At 55.8% G+C, this 23,563-nt stretch overlaps 1 protein-coding gene across 1 annotated transcript in view; it reads right to left on the bottom strand.

Annotated features, from left to right (window-relative positions):
* The window catches only part of LOC112222422 (constitutive coactivator of PPAR-gamma-like protein 2), a 130,521-nt gene that overhangs the window by 26,586 nt on the left and 80,372 nt on the right, over positions 1-23,563 (bottom strand). The gene's annotated exons all lie outside the window — the stretch shown is intronic.

The raw sequence follows: 23,563 nt of genomic DNA, 5'->3' as shown, positions 1-23,563 counted from the left end.
GAAGACAAAGCAGACAGGTGAGACAAAGCAGACAGGTGACCGGGCTAGACAAAGCAGACAGGTGACCGGCAAAGCAGACAGGTGAGACAAAGCAGACAGGTGACCTAGACAGAGCAGACAGGTGACCGGGCTAGACAAGACAGGTGACAGGTGACAGACAGAACAGACAGGTGACCGGGCTAGACTAGACAAAGCAGACAGGTGACAGACAGAGCAGACAGGTGACCGGGCTAGACAGGACAGGTGACCGGGCTACAGACAGGTGAGGGCTAGACAAAGCAGACAGGTGACCGGACTAGACAAAGCAGACAGGTGACCGGACTAGACAGAAGCAGGTGACCGGACTAGACAAAGCAGACAGGTGACCGGATTAGACAAAGCAGAGGCAGACAAAGCAGACAGGTGACCGGGCTAGACAAAGCAGACAGGTGACCGGACTAGACAAAGCAGACAGGTGACCGGACTGCAGACAGGTGACCGGGCTAAAAAGCAGACAGGTGACCGGGCAGACAGAGCAGACAGGTGACCGGGCTAGACAAAGCAGACAGGTGACCGGACTAGACAAAGCAGACAGGTGACAAAGCAGACCAGGCTAGACAAAGCAGGTGACAGGCAGACAAAGCAGACAGGTGACCGACAGACAAAGCAGACAGGCTGACAGACAGGTGACCAGACTAGACAAAGCAGACAGGTGACCGGACTAGACAGACAGGTGACCGGAGACAAAGCAGACAGGTGACTAGACAAAGCAGACAGGTGACCGGACAGCTAGACAAAGCAGACAGGTGACCGGACAAAGCAGACAGGTGACCAGACTAGACAAAGCAGACAGGTGACCGGACTGCTAGACAAAGCAGACAGGTGACCGGACTAGACAAAGCAGACAGGTGACCGCAGACAAAGCAGACAGGTGACCGGACTAGACAAAGCAGACAGGACAAAGCAGACAGGTGACCGGGACAGAGACAGGTGACCGGACAAGACAGGTGACCGGAGACAGGTGACCGGACTAGACAAAGCAGACAGGTGACCGGACTAGACAAAGCAGACAGGTGACCGGACTAGACAAAGCAGACAGGTGACCCGGGCTAGACAAAGCAGGTGACCGGTGACAGAGCAGACAGGTGACAGGACAGACAGACAGGTGACCGGACTAGACAGAGCAGACAGGTGACCGGCTAGACAGAGCAGACAGGTGACCGGACTAGACAAAGCAGACAGGTGAGACTAGACAGCAGACAGGTGACCGGACTAGACAAAGCAGACAGGTGACCGGGCTAGACAGACAGCAGACAGGTGACCGGACTAGACAAAGAGACAGGTGACCGGACTAGACAAAGCAGACAGGTGACCGGACTAGACAAAGCAGACAGGTGACCGGACTAGACAGAGCAGACAGGTGACAGACAGAGCAGACAGGTGACCGGACTAGACAGAGCAGACAGGTGACCGGACTAGACAAAGCAGACAGGTGACCGGCAGACAGGTGACCGGACTAGACAAAGCAGACAGGTGACCGGGCTAGACAAAGCAGACAGGTGACCGGACTGACAAAGCAGACAGGTGACCGGACTAGACAGAGCAGACAGGTGACCGGCTAGACAAAGCAGACAGGTGACCGGACTAGACAAAGCAGACAGGTGACCGGACTGAGGACTAGACAAAGCAGACAGGTGACCGGACTAGACAAACAGCAGACCAGGCAGACAGGTGAGACAACAGAGCAGACAGGTGACCGGACTAGACAAAGACAGGACCAGACTAGACAAAGCAGACAGGTGACCAGGACCAGGCTAGACAAAGCAGACAGGTGACCGGACTGACCGGACTAGACAAAGCAGACAGGTGACCGGACTAGACAAAGCAGACAGGTGACCAGACTAGACAAAGCAGACAGGTGACCGGACTAGACAAAGCAGACAGGTGACCGACAAAGCAGACTGAGGGTGACCGGAGACAAAGCAGACAGGTGACCGGGCTAGACAAAGCAGACAGACCGGTGACCGGGTGACCGGCTAGACAAAGCAGACAGACCGGACTAGACAAAGCAGACCGGACCGGGCTAGACAGAAGCAGACCGGTGACCGGGCTAGACAAAGCAGACAGACAGGTGACCGGGCTAGACAGAGCAGACAGGTGACAAAGGGCTAGACAAAGCAGACAGGTGACCGGGCTAGACAGAGCAGACAGGACAGACAGACGGGCTAGACAGAGCAGACCGGGCTAGACAAAGCAGACAGGTGACCGGACTAGAGCAGACAGCTGACCGGGCTAGACAGAGCAGACCGGTGACCGGGCTAGACAGAGCAGACCGGTGACCGGGCTAGACAGAGCAGACAGGTGACCGGGCACAGACAGGTGACCGGGCTAGACAGAGCAGACAGGTGACCGGGCTAGACAGAGCAGACAGGTGACCGGGCTAGACAGAGCAGACAGGTGACCGGGCTACAGAGCAGACAGGTGACCGGGCTAGACAGAGCAGACAGGTGACCGGGCTAGACAGAGCAGACAGGTGACCGGGCTAGACAGAGCAGACAGGTGACCGGGCTAGACAGAGCAGACAGGTGACCGGGCTAGACAGAGCAGACAGGTGACCGGGCTAGACAGAGCAGACAGGTGACCGGGCTAGACAGAGAGACAGGTGACCGGGCTAGACAGAGCAGACAGGTGACCGGGCTAGACAGAGCAGACAGGTGACCGGGCTAGACAGAGCAGACAGGTGACCGGGCTAGACAGAGCAGACAGGTGACCGGGCTAGACAGAGCAGACAGGTGACCGGGCTAGACAGAGCAGACAGGTGACCGGGCTAGACAGAGCAGACAGGTGACCGGGCTAGACAAAGCAGACAGGTGACCGGACTAGAAAAAGCAGACAGGTGACCGGGCTAGACAAAGCAGACAGGTGACCGGGCTAGACAGAGCAGACAGGTGACCGGGCTAGACAGAGCAGACAGGTGACCGGGCTAGACAAAGCAGACCAGGCTAGACAAAGCAGACAGGTGACCGGGCTACACAAAGCAGACAAGTGACCGGACTAGACAAAGCAGACAGGTGACCGGACTAGACAAAGCAGACAGGTGACCGGACTAGACAAAGCAGACAGGTGACCGGACTAGACAAAGCAGACAGGTGACCGGGCAAGACAAAACAGACAGGTGACCGGGCTAGACAAAGCAGACAGGTGACCGGATTAGACAAAGCAGACAGGTGACCGGGCTAGACAAAGCAGACAGGTGACCGGGCTAGACAAAGCAGACAGGTGACCGGGCTAGACAGAGCAGACAGGTGACCGGGCTAGACAAAGCAGACCAGGCTAGACAAAGCAGACAGGTGACCGGGCTAGACAAAGCAGACCAGGCTAGACAAAGCAGACAGGTGACCGGGCTAGACAAAGCAGACAGGTGACCGGGCTAGACAAAGCAGACAGGTGACCGGGCTAGACAAAGCAGACAGGTGACCGGACTAGACAAAGCAGACAGGTGACCGGGCAAGACAAAGCAGACAGGTGACCGGGCAAGACAAAGCAGACAGGTGACCGGGCAAGACAAAGCAGACAGGTGACCGGGCTAGACAAAGCAGACAGGTGACCGGACTAGACAAAGCAGACAGGTGACCGGATTAGACAAAGCAGACCAGGCTAGACAGAGCAGACAGGTGACCGGGCTAGACAGAGCAGACAGGTGACCGGGCTAGACAGAGCAGACAGGTGACCGGGCTAGACAGAGCAGACAGGTGACCGGGCTAGACAGAGCAGACAGGTGACCGGGCTAGACAGAGCAGACAGGTGACCGGGCTAGACAGAGCAGACAGGTGACCGGGCTAGAGAGCAGACCGGTGACCGGACCGCTAGACAGAGCAGACAGGTGACCGGATTAGACAAAGCAGACAGGTGACCGGACTATACAAAGCAGACCAGGCTAGAAAGAGCAGACAGGTGACCGGACTAGACAAAGCAGACATGTGACCGGGCTAGACAAAGCAGACAGGTGACCGGGCTAGACAAAGCAGACAGGTGACCGGGCTAGACAAAGCAGACAGGTGACCGGACACAAAGCAGACAGGTGACTGGACTATACAAAGCAGACCAGGCTAGAAAGAGCAGACAGGTGACCGGGCTAGACAGAGCAGACAGGTGACTGGACTAGACAGAGCAGACAGGTGACCGGGCTAGACAGAGCAGACAGGTGACCGGGCTAGACAGAGCAGACAGGTGACCGGGCTAGACAGAGCAGACAGGTGACCGGGCTAGACAGAGCAGACAGGTGACCGGGCTAGACAGAGCAGACAGGTGACCGGGCTAGACAGAGCAGACAGGTGACCGGGCTACAGAGCAGACAGGTGACCGGGCTAGACAAAGCAGACAGGTGACCGGGCTAGACAGAGCAGACAGGTGACCGGGCTAGACAGAGCAGATCAGGCTAGACAAATCAGACCAGGCTAGACAAAGCAGACAGGTGACCGGGCTAGACAAAAAGCAGACAGGTGACCGGACAAGACAAAGCAGACAGGTGACCGGACAAGACAAAGCAGACAGGTGACCGGACAAGACAAAGCAGACAGGTGACCGGACAAGACAAAGCAGACAGGTGACCGGACTAGACAAAGCAGACAGGTGACCGGGCTAGACAAAGCAGACCAGGCTAGACAAAGCAGACAGGTGACCGGACTAGACAAAGCAGACAGGTGACCGGATTAGACAAAGCAGACCAGGCTAGACAAAGCAGACAGGTGACCGGACTAGATAAAGCAGACAGGTGACCGGACTAGACAAAGCAGACCAGGCTAGACAAAGCAGACAGGTGACCGGACTAGACAAAGCAGACAGGTGACCAGACTAGACAAAGCAGACAGGTGACCAGACTAGACAAAGCAGACAGGTGACCAGACTAGACAGGTGACCAGACTAGACAAAGCAGACAGGTGACAAAGCAGACAGGTGAGACAAAGCAGACAGGTGACCGGACTAGACAAAGCAGACAGGTGACCGGACTAGACAAAGCAGACAGGTGACCGGACTAGACAAAGCAGACAGGTGACCGGACTAGACAAAGCAGACAGGTGACCGGACTAGACAAAGCAGACAGGTGACCGGGCTAGACAAAGCAGACAGGTGACCGGGCTAGACAGAGCAGACAGGTGACCGGACTAGACAAAGCAGGACAGGCTAGACAGAGCAGACAGGTGACCGGACTAGACAAAGCAGACAGGTGACCGGACTGGACAAAGCAGACAGGTGACCGGACTAGACAGAGCAGACAGGTGACTGGACTAGACAGAGCAGACAGGTGACCGGACTAGACAGAGCAGACAGGTGACTGGACTAGACAAAGCAGGACAGGCTGACAGAGCAGACAGGTGACCAGACTAGACAAAGCAGACAGGTGACCGGACTAGACAGAGCAGACCAGGCTAGACAAAGCAGACAGGTGACCGGACTAGACAAAGCAGACAGGTGACCGGACTGGACAAAGCAGACAGGTGACCGGACTGGACAGAGCAGACAGGTGACCGGACTAGACAGAGCAGACAGGTGACCGGACTAGACAGAGCAGACAGGTGACCGGACTAGACAGAGCAGACAGGTGACCGGACTAGACAGAGCAGACAGGTGACCTGGCTAGACAGAGCAGACAGGTGACCGGACTAGACAAAGCAGACAGGTGACCGGACTAGACAAAGCAGACAGGTGACCGGGCTAGACAAAGCAGACAGGTGACCGGACTAGACAAAGCAGACAGGTGACCGGACTAGACAAAGCAGACAGGTGACCGGGCTAGACAAAGCAGACAGGTGACCGGGCTAGACAAAGCAGACAGGTGACCGAGCTAGACAAAGCAGACAGGTGACCGGGCTAGACAAAGTAGACAGGTGACCGGATTAGACAAAGCAGACAGGTGACCAGACTAGACAGGTGACCAGACTAGACAAAGCAGACAGGTGACCGGACTAGACAAAGCAGACAGGTGACCGGACTAGACAAAGCAGACAGGTGACCGGACTAGACAAAGCAGACAGGTGACCGGACTAGACAAAGCAGACAGGTGACCGGACTAGACAAAGCAGACAGGTGACCGGACTAGACAAAGCAGACAGGTGACCGGGCTAGACAAAGCAGACAGGTGACCGGGCTAGACAAAGCAGACAGGTGACCGGACTAGACAAAGCAGGACAGGCTAGACAGAGCAGACAGGTGACCGGACTAGACAAAGCAGACAGGTGACCGGACTGGACAAAGCAGACAGGTGACCGGACTAGACAGAGCAGACAGGTGACCGGACTAGACAGAGCAGACAGGTGACTGGACTAGACAGAGCAGACAGGTGACCGGACTAGACAGAGCAGACAGGTGACTGGACTAGACAAAGCAGGACAGGCTAGACAGAGCAGACAGGTGACCAGACTAGACAAAGCAGACAGGTGACCGGACTAGACAGAGCAGACCAGGCTAGACAAAGCAGACAGGTGACCGGACTAGACAAAGCAGACAGGTGACCGGACTGGACAAAGCAGACAGGTGACCGGACTGGACAGAGCAGACAGGTGACCGGACTAGACAGAGCAGACAGGTGACCGGACTAGACAGAGCAGACAGGTGACCGGACTAGACAGAGCAGACAGGTGACCGGACTAGACAGAGCAGACAGGTGACCTGGCTAGACAGAGCAGACAGGTGACCGGACTAGACAAAGCAGACAGGTGACCGGACTAGACAAAGCAGACAGGTGACCGGGCTAGACAAAGCAGACAGGTGACGGGACTAGACAAAGCAGACAGGTGACCGGACTAGACAAAGCAGACAGGTGACCGGGCTAGACAAAGCAGACAGGTGACCGGGCTAGACAAAGCAGACAGGTGACCGGGCTAGACAAAGCAGACAGGTGACCGGGCTAGACAAAGTAGACAGGTGACCGGATTAGACAAAGCAGACAGGTGACCGGACTAGACAAAGCAGACAGGTGACCGGACTAGACAAAGCAGACAGGTGACCGGACTAGACAAAGCAGACAGGTGACCGGACTAGACAAAGCAGACAGGTGACCGGGCTAGACAAAGCAGACAGGTGACCGGGCTAGACAGAGCAGACAGGTGACCGGGCTAGACAAAGCAGGACAGGCTGACAGAGCAGACAGGTGACCGGACTAGACAAAGCAGACAGGTGACCGGACTGGACAAAGCAGACAGGTGACCGGACTAGACAGAGCAGACAGGTGACTGGACTAGACAGAGCAGACAGGTGACCGGACTAGACAGAGCAGACAGGTGACTGGACTAGACAAAGCAGGACAGGCTAGACAGAGCAGACAGGTGACCGGACTAGACAAAGCAGACAGGTGACCGGACTAGACAGAGCAGACCAGGCTAGACAAAGCAGACAGGTGACCGGACTAGACAAAGCAGACAGGTGACCGGGCTGGACAAAGCAGACAGGTGACCGGACTGGACAGAGCAGACAGGTGACCGGACTAGACAGAGCAGACAGGTGACCGGACTAGACAGAGCAGACAGGTGACCGGACTAGACAGAGCAGACAGGTGACCGGACTAGACAGAGCAGACAGGTGACCTGGCTAGACAGAGCAGACAGGTGACCGGACTAGACAAAGCAGACAGGTGACCGGACTAGACAAAGCAGACAGGTGACCGGGCTAGACAAAGCAGACAGGTGACGGGACTAGACAAAGCAGACAGGTGACCGGACTAGACAAAGCAGACAGGTGACCGGGCTAGACAAAGCAGACAGGTGACCGGGCTAGACAAAGCAGACAGGTGACCGAGCTAGACAAAGCAGACAGGTGACCGGGCTAGACAAAGTAGACAGGTGACCGGATTAGACAAAGCAGACAGATGACCGGGCTAGACAAAGCAGACCAGGCTAGACAAAGCAGACAGGTGACCGGACTAGACAAAGCAGACAGGTGACCGGACTAGACAAAGCAGACAGGTGACCGGACTAGACAGAGCAGACCGGTGACCGGGCTAGACAGAGCAGACCGGTGACCGGGCTAGACAGAGCAGACCGGTGACCGGGCTAGACAGAGCAGACCGGTGACCGGGCTAGACAGAGCAGACCGCTGACCGGGCTAGACAGAGCAGACAGCTGACCGGGCTAGACAGAGCAGACCGCTGACCGGGCTAGACAGAGCAGACAGGTGACCGGGCTAGACAGAGCAGACAGGTGACCGGGCTAGACAGAGCAGACCGGTGACCGGGCTAGACAGAGCAGACAGGTGACCGGGCTAGACAGAGCAGACAGGTGACCGGGCTAGACAGAGCAGACAGGTGACCGGGCTAGACAGAGCAGACAGGTGACCGGGCTAGACAGAGCAGACAGGTGACCGGGCTAGACAGAGCAGACAGGTGACCGGGCTAGACAGAGCAGACAGGTGACCGGGCTAGACAGAGCAGACAGGTGACCGGGCTAGACAAAGCAGACAGGTGACCGGACTAGACAAAGCAGACAGGTGACCGGATTAGACAAAGCAGACCGGTGACCAGGCTAGACAGAGCAGACAGGTGACCGGGCTAGACAAAGCAGGCTAGACAAATCAGACAGCTGACCGGGCTAGACAAAGCAGACAGGTGACCGGACTAGACAAAGCAGACAGGTGACCGGACTAGACAAAGCAGACAGGTGACCGGACTAGACAAAGCAGACAGGTGATCGGACTAGACAAAGCAGACAGGTGACCGGACTAGACAAAGCAGACAGGTGACCGGACTAGACAAAGCAGACAGGTGACCGGGCAAGACAAAGCAGACAGGTGACCGGGCTAGACAAAGCAGACAGGTGACCGGACTAGACAAAGCAGACAGGTGACCGGACTAGACAAAGCAGACAGGTGACCGGACTAGACAAAGCAGACAGGTGACCGGATTAGACAAAGCAGACCAGGCTAGACAAAGCAGACCAGGCTACACAAAGCAGACAGGTGACCGGGCTACACAAAGCAGACAGGTGACTGGGCTACACAAAGCAGACAGGTGACTGGGCTGCAGACAGGTGACTGGACTAGACAAAGCAGACCAGGCTAGACAAAGCAGACAGGTGACCGGACTAGACAAAGCAGACAGGTGACCGGACTAGACAAAGCAGACAGGTGACCGGACTAGACAAAGCAGACAGGTGACCGGATTAGACAAAGCAGACCAGGCTAGACAAAGCAGACCAGGCTACACAAAGCAGACAGGTGACCGGGCTACACAAAGCAGACAGGTGACTGGGCTACACAAAGCAGACAGGTGACTGGGCGACAGGTGACTGGGCTAGACAAAGCAGACAGGTGACCGGACTAGACAAAGCAGACAGGTGACCGGGCTAGACAAAGCAGACCAGGCTAGACAAAGCAGACAGGTGACCGGACTAGACAAAGCAGACAGGTGACCGGATTAGACAAAGCAGACCAGGCTAGACAAAGCAGACAGGTGACCGGACTAGATAAAGCAGACAGGTGACCGGACTAGACAAAGCAGACCAGGCTAGACAAAGCAGACAGGTGACCGGACTAGACAAAGCAGACAGGTGACCAGACTAGACAAAGCAGACAGGTGACCAGACTAGACAAAGCAGACAGGTGACCAGACAGACAGGTGACCAGACTAGACAAAGCAGACAGGTGACCGGACTAGACAAAGCAGACAGGTGACCGGACAGACAAAGCAGACAGGTGACCGGACTAGACAAAGCAGACAGGTGACCGGACAAAGCAGACAGGTGACCGGACTAGACAAAGCAGACAGGTGACCGGGCTAGACAAAGCAGACAGGTGATCGGGCTAGACAGAGCAGACAGGTGACCGGACTAGACAAAGCAGGACAGGCTAGACAGAGCAGACAGGTGACCGGACTAGACAAAGCAGACAGGTGACCGGACTGGACAAAGCAGACAGGTGACCGGACTAGACAGAGCAGACAGGTGACTGGACTAGACAGAGCAGACAGGTGACCGGACTAGACAGAGCAGACAGGTGACTGGACTAGACAAAGCAGGACAGGCTAGACAGAGCAGACAGGTGACCAGACTAGACAAAGCAGACAGGTGACCGGACTAGACAGAGCAGACCAGGCTAGACAAAGCAGACAGGTGACCGGACTAGACAAAGCAGACAGGTGACCGGACTGGACAAAGCAGACAGGTGACCGGACTGGACAGAGCAGACAGGTGACCGGACTAGACAGAGCAGACAGGTGACCGGACTAGACAGAGCAGACAGGTGACCGGACTAGACAGAGCAGACAGGTGACCGGACTAGACAGAGCAGACAGGTGACCTGGCTAGACAGAGCAGACAGGTGACCGGACTAGACAAAGCAGACAGGTGACCGGACTAGACAAAGCAGACAGGTGACCGGGCTAGACAAAGCAGACAGGTGACGGGACTAGACAAAGCAGACAGGTGACCGGACTAGACAAAGCAGACAGGTGACCGGGCTAGACAAAGCAGACAGGTGACCGGGCTAGACAAAGCAGACAGGTGACCGGCTAGACAAAGCAGACAGGTGACCGGGCTAGACAAAGCAGACAGGTGACCGGATTAGACAAAGCAGACAGATGACCGGGCTAGACAAAGCAGACCAGGCTAGACAAAGCAGACAGGTGACCGGACTAGACAAAGCAGACAGGTGACCGGACTAGACAAAGCAGACAGGTGACAGGACAGAGCAGACCGGTGACCGGGCTAGACAGAGCAGACCGGTGACCGGGCTAGACAGAGCAGACAGGTGACCGGGCTAGACAGAGCAGACCGGTGACCGGGCTAGACAGAGCAGACCGGTGACCGGGCTAGACAGAGCAGACCGGTCACCGGGCTAGACAGAGCAGACCGGTGACCGGGCTAGACAGAGCAGACAGGTGACCGGGCTAGACAGAGCAGACCGCTGACCGGGCTAGACAGAGCAGACCGCTGACCGGGCTAGACAGAGCAGACCGGTGACCGGGCTAGACAGAGCAGACCGGTGACCGGGCTAGACAGAGCAGACCGGTGACCGGGCTAGACAGAGCAGACAGGTGACCGGGCTAGACAGAGCAGACAGGTGACCGGGCTAGACAGAGCAGACAGGTGACCGGGCTAGACAGAGCAGACAGGTGACCGGGCTAGACAGAGCAGACAGGTGACCGGGCTAGACAGAGCAGACAGGTGACCGGGCTAGACAGAGCAGACAGGTGAACGGGCTAGACAGAGCAGACAGGTGACCGGGCTAGACAAAGCAGACAGGTGACCGGACTAGACAAAGCAGACAGGTGACCGGATTAGACAAAGCAGACCGGTGACCAGGCTAGACAGAGCAGACAGGTGACCGGGCTAGACAAAGCAGATCAGGCTAGACAAATCAGACAGCTGACCGGGCTAGACAAAGCAGACAGGTGACCGGACTAGACAAAGCAGACAGGTGACCGGACTAGACAAAGCAGACACAGGTGACCGGACTAGACAAAGCAGACAGGTGACCGGACTAGACAAAGCAGACAGGTGACCGGACTAGACAAAGCAGACAGGTGACCGGACTAGACAAAGCAGACAGGTGACCGGGCAAGACAAAGCAGACAGGTGACCGGGCTAGACAAAGCAGACAGGTGACCGGACTAGACAAAGCAGACAGGTGACCGGACTAGACAAAGCAGACAGGTGACCGGACTAGACAAAGCAGACAGGTGACCGGATTAGACAAAGCAGACCAGGCTAGACAAAGCAGACCAGGCTACACAAAGCAGACAGGTGACCGGGCTACACAAAGCAGACAGGTGACTGGGCTACACAAAGCAGACAGGTGACTGGGCTACACAAAGCAGACAGGTGACTGGACTAGACAAAGCAGACCAGGCTAGACAAAGCAGACAGGTGACCGGACTAGACAAAGCAGACAGGTGACCGGACTAGACAAAGCAGACAGGTGACCGGACTAGACAAAGCAGACAGGTGACCGGATTAGACAAAGCAGACCAGGCTAGACAAAGCAGACCAGGCTACACAAAGCAGACAGGTGACCGGGCTACACAAAGCAGACAGGTGACTGGGCTACACAAAGCAGACAGGTGACTGGGCTACACAAAGCAGACAGGTGACTGGGCTACACAAAGCAGACAGGTGACCGGACTAGACAAAGCAGACAGGTGACCGGGCTAGACAAAGCAGACCAGGCTAGACAAAGCAGACAGGTGACCGGACTAGACAAAGCAGACAGGTGACCGGATTAGACAAAGCAGACCAGGCTAGACAAAGCAGACAGGTGACCGGACTAGATAAAGCAGACAGGTGACCGGACTAGACAAAGCAGACCAGGCTAGACAAAGCAGACAGGTGACCGGACTAGACAAAGCAGACAGGTGACCAGACTAGACAAAGCAGACAGGTGACCAGACTAGACAAAGCAGACAGGTGACCAGACTAGACAGGTGACCAGACTAGACAAAGCAGACAGGTGACCGGACTAGACAAAGCAGACAGGTGACCGGACTAGACAAAGCAGACAGGTGACCGGACTAGACAAAGCAGACAGGTGACCGGACTAGACAAAGCAGACAGGTGACCGGACTAGACAAAGCAGACAGGTGACCGGGCTAGACAAAGCAGACAGGTGATCGGGCTAGACAGAGCAGACAGGTGACCGGACTAGACAAAGCAGGACAGGCTAGACAGAGCAGACAGGTGACCGGACTAGACAAAGCAGACAGGTGACCGGACTGGACAAAGCAGACAGGTGACCGGACTAGACAGAGCAGACAGGTGACCGGACTAGACAGAGCAGACAGGTGACTGGACTAGACAGAGCAGACAGGTGACCGGACTAGACAGAGCAGACAGGTGACTGGACTAGACAAAGCAGGACAGGCTAGACAGAGCAGACAGGTGACCAGACTAGACAAAGCAGACAGGTGACCGGACTAGACAGAGCAGACCAGGCTAGACAAAGCAGACAGGTGACCGGACTAGACAAAGCAGACAGGTGACCGGACTGGACAAAGCAGACAGGTGACCGGACTGGACAGAGCAGACAGGTGACCGGACTAGACAGAGCAGACAGGTGACCGGACTAGACAGAGCAGACAGGTGACCGGACTAGACAGAGCAGACAGGTGACCGGACTAGACAGAGCAGACAGGTGACCTGGCTAGACAGAGCAGACAGGTGACCGGACTAGACAAAGCAGACAGGTGACCGGACTAGACAAAGCAGACAGGTGACCGGGCTAGACAAAGCAGACAGGTGACCGGGACTAGACAAAGCAGACAGGTGACCGGACTAGACAAAGCAGACAGGTGACCGGGCTAGACAAAGCAGACAGGTGACCGGGCTAGACAAAGCAGACAGGTGACCGGCTAGACAAAGCAGACAGGTGACCGGGCTAGACAAAGTAGACAGGTGACCGGATTAGACAAAGCAGACAGGTGACCGGACTAGACAAAGCAGACCAGGCTAGACAAAGCAGACAGGTGACCGGACTAGACAAAGCAGACAGGTGACCGGACTAGACAAAGCAGACAGGTGACCGGACTAGACAGAGCAGACCGGTGACCGGGCTAGACAGAGCAGACCGGTGACCGGGCTAGACAGAGCAGACCGGTGACCGGGCTAGACAGAGCAGACCGGTGACCGGGCTAGACAGAGCAGACCGGTGACCGGGCTAGACAGAGCAGACCGGTGACCGGGCTAGACAGAGCAGACCGGTGACCGGGCTAGACAGAGCAGACCGCTGACCGGGCTAGACAGAGCAGACCGCTGACCGGGCTAGACAGAGCAGACCGGTGACCGGGCTAGACAGAGCAGACCGGTGACCGGGCTAGACAGAGCAGACCGGTGACCGGGCTAGACAGAGCAGACAGGTGACCGGGCTAGACAGAGCAGACAGGTGACCGGGCTAGACAGAGCAGACAGGTGACCGGGCTAGACAGAGCAGACAGGTGACCGGGCTAGACAGAGCAGACAGGTGACCGGGCTAGACAGAGCAGACAGGTGACCGGGCTAGACAGAGCAGACAGGTGAACGGGCTAGACAGAGCAGACAGGTGACCGGGCTAGACAAAGCAGACAGGTGACCGGACTAGACAAAGCAGACAGGTGACCGGATTAGACAAAGCAGACCGGTGACCAGGCTAGACAGAGCAGACAGGTGACCGGGCTAGACAAAGCAGACAGGCTAGACAAATCAGACAGCTGACCGGGCTAGACAAAGCAGACAGGTGACCGGACTAGACAAAGCAGACAGGTGACCGGACTAGACAAAGCAGACAGGTGACCGGACTAGACAAAGCAGACAGGTGACCGGACTAGACAAAGCAGACAGGTGACCGGACTAGACAAAGCAGACAGGTGACCGGACTAGACAAAGCAGACAGGTGACCGGGCAAGACAAAGCAGACAGGTGACCGGGCTAGACAAAGCAGACAGGTGACCGGACTAGACAAAGCAGACAGGTGACCGGACTAGACAAAGCAGACAGGTGACCGGACTAGACAAAGCAGACAGGTGACCGGATTAGACAAAGCAGACCAGGCTAGACAAAGCAGACCAGGCTACACAAAGCAGACAGGTGACCGGGCTACACAAAGCAGACAGGTGACTGGGCTAGACAAAGCAGACAGGTGACTGGGCTACACAAAGCAGACAGGTGACTGGGCTAGACAAAGCAGACAGGTGACTGGACTAGACAAAGCAGACCAGGCTAGACAAAGCAGACAGGTGACCGGACTAGACAAAGCAGACAGGTGACCGGACTAGACAAAGCAGACAGGTGACCGGACTAGACAAAGCAGACAGGTGACCGGATTAGACAAAGCAGACCAGGCTAGACAAAGCAGACCAGGCTACACAAAGCAGACAGGTGACCGGGCTACACAAAGCAGACAGGTGACTGGGCTACACAAAGCAGACAGGTGACTGGGCTACACAAAGCAGACAGGTGACTGGGCTACACAAAGCAGACAGGTGACCGGACTAGACAAAGCAGACAGGTGACCGGGCTAGACAAAGCAGACAGGTGACCGGGCTAGACAAAGCAGACAGGTGACCGGGCTAGACAGAGCAGACAGGTGACCGGGCTAGACAGAGCAGACAGGTGACCGGGCTAGACAGAGCAGACAGGTGACCGGGCTAGACAGAGCAGACAGGTGACCGGGCTAGACAAAGCAGACAGGTGACCGGGCTAGACAAAGCAGACCAGGCTAGACAAAGCAGACAGGTGACCGGGCTAGACAAAGCAGACAGGTGACCGGGCTAGACAAAGCAGACAGGTGACCGGGCTAGACAAAGCAGACAGGTGACCGGGCTAGACAAAGCAGACAGGTGACCGGGCTAGACAAAGCAGACAGGTGACCGGGCTAGACAAAGCAGACAGGTGACCGGGCTAGACAAAGCAGACCAGGCTGAGACAAAGCAGACCAGGCTAGACAAAGCAGACCAGGCTAGACAAAGCAGACAGGTGACCGGGCTAGACAAAGCAGACAGGTGACCGGACAAGACAAAGCAGACAGGTGACCGGACAAGACAAAGCAGACAGGTGACCGGACTAGACAAAGCAGACAGGTGACCGGACTAGACAAAGCAGACAGGTGACCGGACAAGACAAAGCAGACAGGTGACCGGGCTAGACAAAGCAGACAGGTGACCGGACTAGACAAAGCAGACAGGTGACCGGACTAGACAAAGCAGACAGGTGACCGGGCTAGACAAAGCAGACCAGGCTAGACAAAGCAGACAGGTGACCGGACTAGATAAAGCAGACAGGTGACCGGACTAGACAAAGCAGACAGGTGACCGGATTAGACAAAGCAGACCAGGCTAGACAAAGCAGACAGGTGACCGGACTAGACAAAGCAGACAGGTGACCAGACTAGACAAAGCAGACAGGTGACCAGACTAGACAGGTGACCAGACTAGACAAAGCAGACAGGTGACCGGACCAGACAAAGCAGACAGGTGACCGGACTAGACAAAGCAGACAGGTGACCGGACTAGACAAAGCAGACAGGTGACCGGGCTAGACAAAGCAGACCAGGCTAGACAAAGCAGACCAGGCTAGACAAAGCAGACCAGGCTAGACAAAGCAGACAGGTGACCGGGCTAGACAAAGCAGACAGGCTAGACAAAGCAGACCAGGCTAGACAAAGCAGACCAGGCTAGACAAAGCAGACAGGTGACCGGGCTAGACAAAGCAGACAGGTGACCGGACAAGACAAAGCAGACAGGTGACCGGACAAGACAAAGCAGACAGGTGACCGGACAAGACAAAGCAGACAGGTGACCGGACTAGACAAAGCAGACAGGTGACCGGGCTAGACAAAGCAGACAGGTGACCGGACAAGACAAAGCAGACAGGTGACCGGACTAGACAAAGCAGACAGGTGACCGGGCTAGACAAAGCAGACCAGGCTAGACAAAGCAGACAGGTGACCGGACTAGATAAAGCAGACAGGTGACCGGACTAGACAAAGCAGACAGGTGACCGGATTAGACAAAGCAGACCAGGCTAGACAAAGCAGACAGGTGACCGGACTAGACAAAGCAGACAGGTGACCGGACTAGACAAAGCAGACAGGTGACCGGGCTAGACAAAGCAGACAGGTGATCGGGCTAGACAAAGCAGACAGGTGACCGGGCTAGACAAAGCAGACAGGTGACCGGGCAAGACAAAGCAGACAGGTGACTGGACTAGACAAAGCAGGACAGGCTAGACAGAGCAGACAGGTGACCGGACTAGACAAAGCAGACAGGTGACCGGACTGGACAAAGCAGACAGGTGACCGGACTAGACAGAGCAGACAGGTGACCGGACTAGAAAGAGCAGACAGGTGACCGGACTAGACAGAGCAGACCAGGCTAGACAAAGCAGACAGGTGACCGGACTAGACAAAGCAGACAGGTGACCGGACTGGACAAAGCAGACAGGTGACCGGACTAGACAGAGCAGACAGGTGACTGGACTAGACAAAGCAGGACAGGCTAGACAGAGCAGACAGGTGACCGGACTAGACAAAGCAGACAGGTGACCGGACTAGACAGAGCAGACCAGGCTAGACAAAGCAGACAGGTGACCGGACTAGACAAAGCAGACAGGTGACCGGACTAGACAAAGCAGACAGGTGACCGGACTAGACAAAGCAGACAGGTGACCGGACTAGACAAAGCAGACAGGTGACCGGACTAGACAAAGCAGACAGGTGACCGGGCAAGACAAAGCAGACAGGTGACCGGGCTAGACAAAGCAGACAGGTGACCGGACTAGACAAAGCAGACAGGTGACCGGACTAGACAAAGCAGACAGGTGACCGGATTAGACAAAGCAGACCAGGCTAGACAAAGCAGACCAGGCTACACAAAGCAGACAGGTGACCGGGCTACACAAAGCAGACAGGTGACTGGGCTACACAAAGCAGACAGGTGACTGGGCTACACAAAGCAGACAGGTGACTGGACTAGACAAAGCAGACCAGGCTAGACAAAGCAGACAGGTGACCGGACTAGACAAAGCAGACAGGTGACCGGACTAGACAAAGCAGACAGGTGACCGGACTAGACAAAGCAGACAGGTGACCGGATTAGACAAAGCAGACCAGGCTGACAAAGCAGACCAGGCTACACAAAGCAGACAGGTGACCGGGCTACACAAAGCAGACAGGTGACTGGGCTACACAAAGCAGACAGGTGACTGGGCTACACAAAGCAGACAGGTGACCGGACTAGACAAAGCAGACAGGTGACCGGGCTAGACAAAGCAGACAGGTGACCGGGCTAGACAAAGCAGACAGGTGACCGGGCTAGACAAAGCAGACAGGTGACCGGGCTAGACAGAGCAGACAGGTGACCGGGCTAGACAAAGCAGACAGGTGACCGGGCTAGACAGAGCAGACAGGTGACCGGGCTAGACAAAGCAGACAGGTGACCGGGCTAGACAAAGCAGACCAGGCTAGACAAAGCAGACAGGTGACCGGGCTAGACAAAGCAGACAGGTGACCGGGCTAGACAAAGCAGACAGGTGACCGGGCTAGACAAAGCAGACAGGTGACCGGGCTAGACAAAGCAGACAGGTGACCGGGCTAGACAAAGCAGACAGGTGACCGGGCTAGACAAAGCAGACAGGTGACCGGGCTAGACAAAGCAGACCAGGCTAGACAAAGCAGACCAGGCTAGACAAAGCAGACCAGGCTAGACAAAGCAGACAGGTGACCGGCTAGACAAAGCAGACAGGTGACCGGACAAGACAAAGCAGACAGGTGACCGGACAAGACAAAGCAGACAGGTGACCGGACTAGACAAAGCAGACAGGTGACCGGGCTAGACAAAGCAGACAGGTGACCGGAAGACAAAGCAGACAGGTGACCGGACTAGACAAAGCAGACAGGTGACCGGGCTAGACAAAGCAGACCAGGCTAGACAAAGGCAGACAGGTGACCGGACTAGATAAAGCAGACAGGTGACCGGACTAGACAAAGCAGACAGGTGACCGGATTAGACAAAGCAGACCAGGCTAGACAAAGCAGACAGGTGACCGGACTAGACAAAGCAGACAGGTGACCAGACTAGACAAAGCAGACAGGTGACCAGACTAGACAGGTGACCAGACTAGACAAAGAGACAGGTGACCGGACTAGACAAAGCAGACAGGTGACCGGACTAGACAAAGCAGACAGGTGACCGGACTAGACAAAGCAGACAGGTGACCAGGCTAGACAAAGCAGACCAGGCTAGACAAAGCAGACCAGGCTAGACAAAGCAGACAGGTGACCGGGCTAGACAAAGCAGACCAGGCTGACAAAGGACCAGGCTAGACAAAGCAGACAGGTGACCGGGCTAGACAAAGCAGACAGGTGACCGGACTAGACAAAGCAGACAGGTGACCGGACAAGACAAAGCAGACAGGTGACCGGACAAGACAAAGCAGACAGGTGACCGGACTAGACAAAGCAGACAGGTGACCGGGCTAGACAAAGCAGACCAGGCTAGACAAAGCAGACAGGTGACCGGACTAGATAAAGCAGACAGGTGACCGGACTAGACAAAGCAGACAGGTGACCGGATTAGACAAAGCAGACCAGGCTAGACAAAGCAGACAGGTGACCGGACTAGACAAAGCAGACAGGTGACCAGACTAGACAAAGCAGACAGGTGACCAGACTAGACAAAGCAGACAGGTGACCAGACTAGACAGGTGACCGGACTAGACAAAGCAGACAGGTGACCGGACTAGACAAAGCAGACAGGTGACCGGACTAGACAAAGCAGACAGGTGACCGGACTAGACAAAGCAGACAGGTGACCGGACTAGACAAAGCAGACAGGTGACCGGACTAGACAAAGCAGACAGGTGACCGGACTAGACAAAGCAGACAGGTAACCGGACTAGACAAAGCAGACAGGTGACCGGGCTAGACAAAGCAGACAGGTGATCGGGCTAGACAGAGCAGACAGGTGACCGGGCTAGACAGAGCGGACAGGTGACCGGGCAAGACAGAGCAGACAGGTGACTGGACTAGACAAAGCAGGACAGGCTAGACAGAGCAGACAGGTGACCGGACTAGACAAAGCAGACAGGTGACCGGACTGGACAAAGCAGACAGGTGACCGGACTAGACAGAGCAGACAGGTGACCGGACTAGAAAGAGCAGACAGGTGACCGGACTAGACAGAGCAGACCAGGCTAGACAAAGCAGACAGGTGAACGGACTAGACAAAGCAGACAGGTGACCGGACTGGACAAAGCAGACAGGTGACCGGACTAGACAGAGCAGACAGGTGACTGGACTAGACAGAGCAGACAGGTGACCGGACTAGACAGAGCAGACAGGTGACTGGACTAGACAAAGCAGGACAGGCTAGACAGAGCAGACAGGTGACCGGACTAGACAAAGCAGACAGGTGACCGGACTAGACAGAGCAGACCAGGCTAGACAAAGCAGACAGGTGACCGGACTAGACAAAGCAGACAGGTGACCGGACTGGACAAAGCAGACAGGTGACCGGACTGGACAGAGCAGACAGGTGACCGGACTAGACAAAGCAGACAGGTGACCGGACTGGACAAAGCAGACAGGTGACCGGACTAGACAGAGCAGACAGGTGACCGGACTAGAAAGAAAAGACAGGTGACCGGACTAGACAGAGCAGACCAGGCTAGACAAAGCAGACAGGTGACCGGACTAGACAAAGCAGACAGGTGACCGGACTGGACAAAGCAGACAGGTGACCGGACTAGACAGAGCAGACAGGTGACTGGACTAGACAGAGCAGACAGGTGACCGGACTAGACAGAGCAGACAGGTGACTGGACTAGACAAAGCAGGACAGGCTAGACAGAGCAGACAGGTGACCGGACTAGACAAAGCAGACAGGTGACCGGACTAGACAGAGCAGACCAGGCTAGACAAAGCAGACAGGTGACCGGACTAGACAAAGCAGACAGGTGACCGGACTGACAAAGCAGACAGGTGACCGGACTGGACAGAGCAGACAGGTGACCGGACTAGACAGAGCAGACAGGTGACCGGACTAGACAGAGCAGACAGGTGACCGGACTAGACAGAGCAGACAGGTGACCGGACTAGACAGAGCAGACAGGTGACCGGACTAGACAGAGCAGACAGGTGACCGGACTAGACAGAGCAGACAGGTGACCGGACTAGACAGAGCAGACAGGTGACCGGACTAGACAGAGCAGACAGGTGACCGGACTAGACAGAGCAGACAGGTGACCAGACTAGACAGAGCAGACAGGTGACCGGACTAGACAGAGCAGACAGGTGACCTGGCTAGACAGAGCAGACAGGTGACCGGACTAGACAAAGCAGACAGGTGACCGGACTAGACAAAGCAGACAGGTGACCGGGCTAGACAAAGCAGACAGGTGACGGGACTAGACAAAGCAGACAGGTGACCGGACTAGACAAAGCAGACAGGTGACCGGGCTAGACAAAGCAGACAGGTGACCGGGCTAGACAAAGCAGACAGGTGACCAGGCTAGACAAAGCAGACAGGTGACCGGGCTAGACAAAGTAGACAGGTGACCGGATTAGACAAAGCAGACAGATGACCGGGCTAGACAAAGCAGACCAGGCTAGACAAAGCAGACAGGTGACCGGACTAGACAAAGCAGACAGGTGACCGGGCTAGACAAAGCAGACAGGTGACCGGGCTAGACAAAGCAGACAGGTGACCGGACTAGACAAAGCAGACAGGTGACCGGATTAGACAAAGCAGACCAGGCTAGACAAAGCAGACAGGTGACCGGACTAGACAAAGCAGACAGGTGACCGGACTAGACAAAGCAGACAGGTGACCGGACTAGACAAAGCAGACAGGTGACCGGACTAGACAGAGCAGACAGGTGACCAGACTAGACAGGTGACCGGACTAGACAAAGCAGACAGGTGACCGGACTAGATAAAGCAGACAGGTGACCGGACTAGACAAAGCAGACAGGTGACCGGGCTAGACAAAGCAGACAGGTGACCGGGCTAGACAAAGCAGACAGGTGACCGGGCTAGACAAAGCAGACCAGGCTAGACAAAGCAGACAGGTGACCGGACTAGACAAAGCAGACAGGTGACCGGATTAGACAAAGCAGACCAGGCTAGACAAAGCAGACAGGTGACCGGACTAGACAAAGCAGACAGGTGACCGGACTAGACAAAGCAGACAGGTGACCGGATTAGACAAAGCAGACCAGGCTAGACAAAGCAGACAGGTGACCGGACTAGACAAAGCAGACAGGTGACCGGATTAGACAAAGCAGACAGGTGACCGGATTAGACAAAGCAGACAGGTGACCGGACTAGACAAAGCAGACAGGTGACCTGATTAGACAAAGCAGACCGGTGATCGGATTAGACAAAGCAGACCGGTGATCGGACTAAACAAAGCAGACAGGTGACCGGGCTAGACAGAGCAGACAGGTGACCGGGCTAGACAGAGCAGACAGGTGACCGGGCTAGACAAAGCAGACAGGTGACCGGATTAGACAAAGCAGACCAGGCTAGACAAAGCAGACAGGTGACCGGACTAGACAAAGCAGACAGGTGACCGGGCTAGACAAAGCAGACAGGTGACCGGACTAGACAAAGCAGACAGGTGACCGGACTAGACAAAGCAGACAGGTGACCGGCTAGACAAAGCAGACAGGTGACCGGGCTAGACAAAGCAGACAGGTGACCAGGCTAGACAAAGCAGACAGGTGACCGGGCTAGACAAAGTAGACAGGTGACCGGATTAGACAAAGCAGACAGATGACCGGGCTAGACAAAGCAGACCAGGCTAGACAAAGCAGACAGGTGACCGGACTAGACAAAGCAGACAGGTGACCGGGCTAGACAAAGCAGACAGGTGACCGGGCTAGACAAAGCAGACAGGTGACCGGACTAGACAAAGCAGACAGGTGACCGGATTAGACAAAGCAGACCAGGCTAGACAAAGCAGACAGGTGACCGGACTAGACAAAGCAGACAGGTGACCGGACTAGACAAAGCAGACAGGTGACCGGACTAGACAAAGCAGACAGGTGACCGGACTAGACAGAGCAGACAGGTGACCAGACTAGACAGGTGACCGGACTAGACAAAGCAGACAGGTGACCGGACTAGACAAAGCAGACAGGTGACCGGACTAGACAAAGCAGACAGGTGACCGGACTAGACAAAGCAGACAGGTGACCGGGCTAGACAAAGCAGACAGGTGACCGGGCTAGACAAAGCAGACCAGGCTAGACAAAGCAGACAGGTGACCGGACTAGACAAAGCAGACAGGTGACCGGATTAGACAAAGCAGACCAGGCTGACAAAGCAGACAGGTGACTAGACAAAGCAGACAGGTGACCGGACTAGACAAAGCAGACAGGTGACCGGATTAGACAAAGCAGACCAGGCTAGACAAAGCAGACAGGTGACCGGACTAGACAAAGCAGACAGGTGACCGGATTAGACAAAGCAGACAGGTGACCGGATTAGACAAAGCAGACAGGTGACCGGACTAGACAAAGCAGACAGGTGACCTGGATTAGACAAAGCAGACCGGTGACCGGATTAGACAAAGCAGACCGGTGACGGACTAAACAAAGCAGACAGGTGACCGGGCTAGACAGAGCAGACAGGTGACCGGATTAGACAAAGCAGACAGGCTGACCAGACCAGGCTAGACAAAGCAGACAGGTGACCGGGCTACACAAAGCAGACAGGTGACAACAAAGCAGACAGGTGACTGGGCTACACAAAGCAGACAGGTGACCGGGCTAGACAAAGCAGACAGGTGACTGGGCTACACAAAGCAGACAGGTGACCGGGCTAGACAAAGCAGACAGGTGACCGGACTAGACAAAGCAGACAGGTGACCGGGCTAGACAAAGCAGACAGGTGACCGGGCTAGACAAAGCAGACAGTGACCGGGCTAGACAGAGCAGACAGGTGACCGGGCTAGACAGAGCAGACAGGTGACCGGGCTAGACAGAGCAGACAGGTGACCGGGCTAGACAGAGCAGACAGGTGACCGGGCTAGACAAAGCAGACAGGTGACCGGGCTAGACAAAGCAGACCAGGCTGACAAAGGACAGGTGACCGGGCTAGACAAAGCAGACAGGTGACCGGGCTAGAC

This window comes from Oncorhynchus tshawytscha, linkage group LG22, assembly GCF_018296145.1.
Source record: "Oncorhynchus tshawytscha isolate Ot180627B linkage group LG22, Otsh_v2.0, whole genome shotgun sequence".
NCBI lineage: Eukaryota > Metazoa > Chordata > Actinopteri > Salmoniformes > Salmonidae > Oncorhynchus > Oncorhynchus tshawytscha.
The sequence above is the reverse complement of the archived record's forward strand: the minus strand, read 5'-3'. Positions and strand labels throughout refer to the sequence as shown.